We start from the raw sequence: 9,773 nt of genomic DNA, 5'->3' as shown, positions 1-9,773 counted from the left end.
TTCCGGGGTAAAGGGCACCATTAATACTGTATACAGCATGTGGTTTACCACCAGAGGCGATAAAGGGACAGCTTGAAAGCTTCACTGTGTGCTTCATCTCTGTATTCAGTCATGCATCTGTACATATTTTTTTTCCTGACATATCAACCTGTTTTTTTTTTTTATCCATTAAAGAAACTGTTTGACATTTTGGGAAATACACGTATTCACTGTCTTGTAGAAAGTCAGATGAGAAACTATGTCAAACATTCTGCCACTCTGACACTGGCAGGGTAAAAATACATTTTTAGCATTTAGCTTAGCTTAGAGCAGAAACTAGAAATGGGGGAAACTGACTACCTGAAACTGCAATCACACAAAATTCACATATAAAAAAAAAAAAAAAAAGAAAACAGTGTTATTGTCATAACGCTATTTTTTGTGGTGGACCAAAAGGCAGACAAGCACGGAGAAAAGCAGAGAGGTGGTCGAAAACTCCTTTAATTTAAAGCGAATCCACTTACATGCAGGCGAGCTGCAGGGTGACAAGATGATCCAGTTCAAGGACAAAATCCAAAAGACATCTCATGAGGACATTGAAAAGACATAACGACACCGCGTGGAACAAAGGACGAAGGCAAACTTAAATACAGACAAAGGTGGACAAGAAACAATAGGGCAGGTAATCAGAGGAACAGGGAACAGGTGACACAAGGAGGCTGGGAGGCAGAGGGAGCAGGTGAAACAGATTAACCAATAAGGAGAAACACAGACCCAAGCAGAACAGGAGAAAAGATGACTAGAATAAAAGTAAACAATGACTAAAGCTAACCTGTTAAAGGAGGAATTGGAGAATAAAGATAAACAGAAGAAACAGAGCTAAGAGGGACAATGAATGTAAAGGGAACAGAAACTGAGTAATTAACAACTAAAAGAGGAAAACTAATGATGGGAGGAGAACAGACAGGGAGGCAAAAGGAAACCAGAATTGTCAGAACACAAAGTGATGAACAAGAATACAAAACTTCAAACAAGAGCATCTAGTAAAACAAAAACACCAAACCACAAACAAAGTCCAAACTCTCACATCCTGACAGTTATTCAGTGAGTAAACAAGTATGAGTAAACTTCTAAAAGCCAATTTTCTGAGGATTTTTATTCTATCTAACCAACAAAATAAATACTGAAAAGGCACAGTTTTATTGGTTAGGCTTGATTTATGAAAACCTGCTACTGCTTTAAAAAGTTTGTTTTTTATTTTACAATCACAGCTGGATTAGCAAGTGTTTTCTTCCAAGAACTTGGAAACTCTTGTTTTATTTAAACAAAATATGACCACAGTCTAAAGTAACATTGTTTTTAATCTGTATTTAAGTTGACTTAATTTTACTACATGTAAGGGCGCCTGTACTATATACTCCACTTTACAGTTTGGTACAGTCATTGAAACCCTTGTTTCACACAATTTATTCTTTTGTATATAAAAGGACAGAGACTTTTTTCCTGTTTTACACACTACTAAAAGTTCTATGTATGTGTTTATGTATTCTGTTATGTTGGACATTTTCTGTTCAACATGAGCACGTCCAGATACTGCTGCAGGTGATAGGCTCAACAATCAAAGTATATAGACCATCTGGTATTGGATCACACCACCAAATCAATGAATTCCAGTGTTACAATAACCTCCTGGCTGCAGGTGTATAGAGTTTGGTGTTGAGAAACATGACTTGTGGAAAAACATGACTGGCTGCACAGAGTCCTGACCTCCTTGAACACCTTCCTGAACACCCTTGGGATGAATTAGAGCAGAGGCTGCAATTCTGGTTTTCTCATCTAACTATGAACACACTCCTAAACCTTGTGGAAGATGTTTACAGAGTATTTAAAAATGCTATAGCTGGCAACGGTGGGTCCTTCAACAATTTGGACCTTATAGACTAAGAATAGGATGTTATTTAAGTTCATGCACATGTAAAAGAAGACAGACAAATAGTTTTGGCAATATAATGTATTTAGGCCAAGTGTGGTGAGCATTAGATTCACTATCCAGGATGAAATGGCAAATACTGAATACATCACAGAGATGGTCCCCATCTACTCAATCAATGTCTCATTCAGAAGAACCCCAAAGTGCAAAAGAAAGACCAGTAGGAACTATCATGGAAAGACAAGCCTCTGCATGGTGCATACAATCGAGAGATTGAAGATGTAGCTGATATTGGGAAGTACTATGAATGGCTACAGTGAGGACATTACAGCGTTACTAATCTTGGCAGCACAGAGAAAGGCACTCTGCACAAGATCAATCAAGGCCAGGGTCTATCACACCAGATGGGTCACAAATGCAGGCTGTGCAAGGATACCCATGTAAAAGTCCAGCTCCTAATGGCTGGGTGCAAGATGCTGGAAGGCAAAATGTACATGGAATGCTATAACCAGGTTGCAGGAATAGCGTACAGGAGCATCTGTTCTGAGTATGGCCTAGAAGCCCCAAACTCAAACTGTAAGACATCACTGAGAGTGGTGGAGAATGATAGGCGTAAGATCCTGTAGGATATAGATCCAGATCAGATCCAGAATGATAAACAGGTGATGGCCAAAACAACCAGTCATTTTGGCGTGGAAAAAACCAAAAAAGAGTGACGTAGTGATAGATGTAGCAATCCCAAGTTACAGCAACATAAAGAAGAAGGGACAAGAAATACCAAGGGCTCATCATGTAACTCATTCATACCCCTGGTAGTTTAGGGTTAATTTGAGTAATTATTATGGTTAATTTGAGTAATTATTAGTTAAGTAATCTTTAATTATCAATTTAATTATTAATTAAGTAATCTTCTGACTACAAGTAACATTTTATTGAAAAGTAAAGAGAAAACCAAATGTACTTGTGAAGTTAAAACATTCATTGTTCACACAGGCCACACAATGAGACTCAGCAGTTCCTTTTTAGATTTATTTAATGTATCTTAAAGACAGAGTTTGAAAAAGACCATTTGGCAGTTTTTTTAACTACTCAGTACTGTCTTTTCTTGACATTCCTCTAAAGAATGCAGAGATGAAACAGAGCAGTTTGTGAGCTTGAGATGTGCTGCTTGGTGGATTTTGTTACCTTTGCACAGATGCAGGCTCGCTGCCTCTACCTCTTTCAAGATGATGTGCTGAGCTCAGCTCACATGCTCTGTGGCTCCAGGCTTGCTCAAAATATAAATTTGACAGAAAACCTCCTTTTATTTTTCTTGGGAAAAAAGAAAACTTTCATATTTTCCTATTTTTTATTCCTATTTTTATATGTCTGAATGTCCAACTGCCAAAAATAGTGATGGGAAAATGATTGAGTTTTCTTTTTATCCTGTGAGTTTTGTTGAATCCATCCTTGCTTCCATATTCCATTTCCCCCAGCCATACATATCTCTCTGTTAGCAAAAACATCTCTATGCCAGTAACAAACAAGATGCATAAATAAATCATAAATGCCTCAGATGTTACAATCATGATGCAACTGTTGTGTCTGTCTTCTCTCATCTTCTTGTCATCCAAACACACACACATACACATACACACATGCAGCATGTTATAGAGATTATCATGTTCAAGACATTTCAGTGGGAGTGTTTACAAGCACAGTGCACCATTATCTCTTTCACACCATGCTAAGTTTATTTCATCACTGATTTCTTTTATTTTACTTAAAACTTCAAATAAACAAAGGAGAGCTTAATCAAATGATGTGTGATCACAGAAAGAGGGAAGTACGTGGAGTAAAGTAATTTGTAAGAGACTTCAAGTTTTTTTGTCAGAGAGACAGATATGCTAAAAATGGAAAGGAATTGTCAGGAGAAAAGCGATGGACATGAACTGTATAGTCCATTTACAGCATTACTTTCCCTTGCATTGCTCTTGCAACTGTTGCAGTGAACTATGACATTGTTGCAAGTAAACAGAGTGCATGAGTATTGCTATAAAATCAGATACAACAGGAAAAAAGTATCAAAAGTGTTTTTCTCAGAAGATATCATAGATCATAGGGTTTCTATTGGCTTGAAATTCACATCAAATTTTGCCACCTTACTAAATAATTAACACATAAATAAATTAAAACAAAATATTAGGCTAAATGTATGTGTTATAAAGTGCAATTACATAAGGAATAGGTATTGAACATATGAATAAAAGCTACAAAAAGTCATACAATGATTCTATCAGTAAAAATCAACATCAGATGGTGGACTTCTAGTTTGTGATTTATAAAATGTTTTCGGATTGCCACGGTGTAACATGAACAGCATGTCATTATGGGTAAAAGCAAGCTTTCTCTAGATGTTGCAACTTTATTCTCACAAAATACACTGATAGCATTGGCTACAAATGTATTTCTTCGTTTCTGAATCTTGCAGTGAGCAACACTGGAAACATAATTCAGAGGTGGAAGGAGCATCATTTACCAAAAACAAACAAAAAAACAAAACCCACCTACGACCATGTGCTCCCCCCAAAGCTTTTGATAGAAGAATTAAAAGAAAACATCAGAGCCACTGTTCATTTACAAAGTGCCACTTGCAGCAAATTTCAGAAAGACCTGAAATTAGATGATGCACTGTTTACATGAAAATTAATAAGTAATTCATTCAACTACCAGGGCCTGTATTCATGCTCACCGCACAAGACTCCACTGCTGAAGAAAGATCCTACTCACTCAGATGATGGTCTTTTACGGTTTGCTGCAGAACACATGGACGAGCCATTGAAATACTGGGAATACTGACTGTACAATTTTTGTGGAAGAATGGGTCAAGATAACACCTGAGCATCGCATCCAACTAGTTTCTTCAAACTGAAAATGTCTTGAAGCTGTTCTTACTAGTATTGCCTTTTCTGCTAAGTATTTCATATATTTTAGCTGGTGTGTTTAATTCCTATCCACTCATTCCATATAATCAAATTAATGGATTTATTTGCCTATTGCTGTTGTTGATTTCTTTGTATGTGTGGATTACTTGGGTTGTTACCAATATCCAGTGTGAGTTTTATGTCAATATTACCATTCAAAATGTTTACTGAGAAAGCCATTGGGTTGTATAATACTTCTATTACCTATTCTACGTGTGTGAAATAAATATGTTAGGCCTAAAGTTCTTCAAAATGCCACACAAAACGCCACCAAAATCCCTCACATCCCTGTCACTGTTTCACTTTAGAAGTGGATTAGTCGAGCTGCATCTCCACTGTATCTGTTGCTCCTTTGTAGTAGCTCTCTGTTCTGATCTGGTGACATTGCCCCAGGGTCAAACCAAGCAATGATGAACTCAAAGCCATCTGAACACGTGGGAACAAAGAGATCTTATAACTACATAAACAGTAAGATAACATGGGTGAAGATATGCATCTCCTATATGTAGGTGGATAAGAAGCTGAATGATTAACTTATTCAATTCCTGCAAGCTTAGACCCCTCTGTGAAATTATGTTTACATATTATTTGGAAAATATTTGTAAAGATATTGTAAAACAAATTGCTAAATTACAAACATGTAAAAACTAAATAAAATATTTTCTGAATTATTATTGGAAACAGACATATTATCAATGAATAAAAACAAGACAAATATTCTGGAATCCAATATCTCATTTTAGTTGTGTGAAATGGCTTTACAAGTTGGATAAATTGCCAAGAGATGCATGTTTCTTGAGTGGTAAAAGTGAATGATATAGGTGGAGGTTGCATGTTTCCCCTAGATATTCTGCAGTTAGATGCTTGTGGAACAATCGTTGCACAGTCAATCTCTATGTTTTAGTAGCTTTAATGCAGTATAATGTTATGGAGTGCTAAAATGGTTGTTTCCTAACAACCTGACTTAAATGAAGAAATGACTGAAATATTTTATACTTTCCTTTGTCTTGTCAGTTAGAGAGGACTTCAGATAATCCTGGACAGAATAATGCAAAAAAAGGTAGCAACATTTCATCCTACAATTTTAAACTCTCTTCTAATGAGAAAATAATTCTAAAGAGCAGGAAACTGAGGACAAAAAATTATTAGGTGCACAAAATAATCGCTTTTATGATGAAGTGAACAGTGAAGAAATTGTGTGTCCCAAAGAACACTTAAAGAAGTTATATGGCTGTGTATCAAACATGATTTCTTAATAAAATAAGTAGAGTGTGTAGCCCATACACCCATCTAAAGTAGGTAAGTTCCCCTGAGTTCGTTAAACCAATTAACTTGACTTACAACTCATAACTCTAATAAATGTATCCTACAACTTCTTTATACACTCTCGTGTTTTAGACCTATGTTGAGTTTCACTCACCTTAGAGTAATAGGACACTAGCACTTTAGGTTATTTTCTCCTAATAATATGGCTCTGAGAAAGAATAAAAACTCTGAATATACTGTAAAGCAAAATATATGCAATGAAATATCCAAACTCTATTCCTTATTCAAATACTATTCTACCAGAAATAATCCAACACATACAGGAATAAAGTTTAAACTTCTGAAACATATATTAAACACCATAATAAATTCACAGGATTATAACAATATTTCAGTCTTTCAGTTTTCCAAAACCTATGTAAACTAAAGTGGGCCCACACTTCAATGTCCATCTAAGCCGGCAAATAATTAACTAAAATATAGTCCAAGAAAATAAACCCTATGTTGCAGGCCTGATATGATGGTGAAGCATGAAATGTGATACCTCGCTCCAAAAAGAAAATCTTGAACCCTTTTGGAATTTCACTTGTCCTTTGTCCCAGTTAGAAAGAAGATGATGGTGCGGGATGTTGTCAGCTCCTTTACCAGTCTCTTGGTCCACAGGAATCAGCAGGCAGCAGGAAAGTCCAGTGAAGAAGGCCAGTGAAGTTTTCCAGCACAGTCATATACACTATCAGTGTAAGCTCATCTCTCTGCATTAGGCTTAACTCTGGAAGCTCCCACGATGGAAACATTAACTAAGTCTTCTTCTGTTAGCCAATTTAGCTTACAGTACTCCAAGTCCATCCACTTTGTTAATGAATGCTAATGCATTAGCAAGCAATAAATAAAAGCTCACAACTACTGTACAGCAAATTCCAGGTTGAAATAATCACAGTAGCTTCAAACAAAAGGGTAGAGTTGATATCTGTACACAGACTATCAAGTTGAAAGTCTAAAATATCAGCAAACACCCGTTTTAATAACTTCGCCACGTTTCTTTCCAGCGCGGTCAAGCTATCTCTCATGCTGTAGATTACTTCCAATTCCCGTTGTACTTCCTGGTCCTTGGCCAATCACGGACTGGCAAATTTGTTCGGCTCTACACCACTTCCTCTTATAAACATGAGCTCTTGAAAACAAAGTATAATGAAGATTACATTTTTATAAAAACGTGTTTAAACTACATATTTGTAAATTCTTTAACTTCTTATACCATAGTATTTTAAGTACTTACAAACACAGTTTTTTAAACTTATTTATAACAATTTTAACATGTAAGACAACATTTTTGTCACAGTCTAAATTATTACTCCTTTCATGAACTTAATTCAATCCAAAATACCTTTATTTTGGACTGGGTTACAAGTGGTTTAAATCATATGTTGTAAATCATAAACAATGCATTTGTCAGGGTCTGTGAGTTTACTGTGTTTGTGTTGCCTGCTATTTACTCTGCTTGGTCACTAGATGGTGTTGGAGTTCACAGAGGCAGACAGCACAGGTGATTCGCATTTACTAATTACCTGGAGGTGTATATAGACTGGAAGCTGCCAGCACTTCGATGCCTGAGTACCAGCCTCCAGTAGTAACAGACTCTCGCCAAATTCTAGCTCTAGTTTTGCTTTCTTGTTTCCTCCTGAACTCTGAATAATTTAAGTATGTCCTCCTCCTCAGATTGCTTCCAGACCTGGTCGAGTTCAAGCTGGTTTCCAGACTCTTCTTAAAGAGTGTTTTCTGACTTCTGGATGAGGATTCAAGTCTCTAGTTATTTCCTCCGGATCAAGTTCAAGTTGGCAGCTTCCTTGCTCTTCGACCATCCTGATCAAATTATAAGCGAACCCTCTCCACCCTCCAACCAACTCTCACGCAAGACCCTCCAACCTGTGCTCCACACCATCAATCCGCTTTCATCACACAGTCCTAGATCAAGGCTCCTAAGGATCTACCTTCACAGAACTGCTCCTGCATTGTGCTCTCATACCCCGCATCTCTCATCCCTCTGGCAGTTCACCTTCTTTCTCCAGTAAGCTTAATGACAAACCTACTTTACCATACTCTATATTTCCTATGATCTTACCCTCTCCATCTTCTGTGCAGATGGAGATGTACCAGTCCCAAATTGCAAACCCATTTCACTCCCATGAAAATAAATCTTTTAACTTACTACCTTTCTCCTGAGTGTTATTCTGCATGTGGGTCAGATCTATAACAAACATTATGACAGCGTTGTCACAAGTGGTAAGAGATCGTTCCGAAAGGAAATACAAGTCTATCACAAAGCTCAGTTGTTGGTACAATTCTCTTTTATAACTGATCTGCCATAATTTGTTCCTGAAGCTTTGTTCAGTTTGTTGTCGATTGTGCTGTATCAATAAAACAAAATGAACTGAGCTGGTTGTGTTTAATATAATGGGCAAAATAGCAGACATAGCATGCACTTTTAAAAATCTGTCAGTTTTTTCAAAAGCTGAAATTAACTTAAGTTTCAGACTGTTGCACTGCAGTTAATTATATTATTTCATTGTTGCAGTGCAATATCTTCTATGCATATTTAGATTTTTTTTTTATTCTTTCTAAAAACAAATTCCAAATACTGTTGCTTCATATAACAAAATATATGTATTGCAAATTATAAATGATTATAAAGAATACTTTTCCAAAAGAAGCCATAAAAAGCAATCATTTATAACTTCACATTTAGTGTTTCATAATAAATATATAAATTTAAATTATACATGGCAGAGTTGGAGGTTGCAGACAACCCAATCCAAGAAGAAACACAACTATAAGAATAGTCATTTTCTACTGCTTATTCCATAGTAGGTTGCAGGGGAGCTGGTGCCTATCTCCAGCAGTCTATGGGTGAGAGGCAGGGTACACCCTGGACAGGTCGCCAGTCCATCGCAGGGCAACACACAAACAACCACGCACACACTAATTCATACACTTAAGGGCAATTTAGAGTGACCAATTAACCTAACAGGCATGTCTTTGGACTGTGGGAGGAAGCTGGAGTACCCGGTGAGAACCCACGCATGCACGGGGAGAACATGCAAACTCCATGCAGAAAGACCCCAGGCTGGGAATCAAACCCAGGACCTTCTTGCTGCAAGGCAACAGTGCTACCAACTGCACCACCATGCAGCCACAATAACAATAATAAATGTAATTTATTGTGGTAGATAATGTGCAGATACCACACTAGGAGAGTGCTGATAAATAATACACACCAATCGAAAGATAGGTCAGCTCAGGAGTGTTGAACCTAATCACAATCAGATCTTGTTCATGGATGTGGATATCTGACCCTGATCTGTGTGCTATAACACCCAAGGATACAAACAAGATATTCACCATTTCTGGTTATTGTTTTCAGTGTTCAAATGAAAGGCCTGTTGGCCACAAAGAGCTGCCTTTTGATGGTGAAAAATCTATCATAAGACCATGTTGCTCTGAGGATCTGTCAAGCCCTGCCCGTGCCACAGCATGAAGGCAGCAGGGGATGCGAGAGGTGGGATACAAAGGCTGAGGCGGACATGAAAAGGAAATGTATGCTAAACGAATAACAAAATGCTTTGCCGGGCAAAAGCTGT

The 9,773-nt window shown here is 37.2% G+C and overlaps 1 long non-coding RNA gene across 1 annotated transcript; it reads left to right on the top strand.

The window, feature by feature from the left end:
- Positions 1–7,758: 7,758 nt before the first annotated feature.
- Positions 7,759–8,344, top strand: LOC124867686. Its single transcript, XR_007038129.1, has 2 exons — positions 7,759–8,203; positions 8,278–8,344. It is a non-coding gene; the product is annotated as an uncharacterized LOC124867686 (long non-coding RNA).
- The last annotated feature ends 1,429 nt before the right edge of the window (positions 8,345–9,773 follow it).

Source organism: Girardinichthys multiradiatus, chromosome 5 (genome assembly GCF_021462225.1).
Source record: "Girardinichthys multiradiatus isolate DD_20200921_A chromosome 5, DD_fGirMul_XY1, whole genome shotgun sequence".
In the NCBI taxonomy this organism is placed as follows: domain Eukaryota; kingdom Metazoa; phylum Chordata; class Actinopteri; order Cyprinodontiformes; family Goodeidae; genus Girardinichthys; species Girardinichthys multiradiatus.
This window is presented reverse-complemented; position numbering and strand designations above follow the sequence as displayed.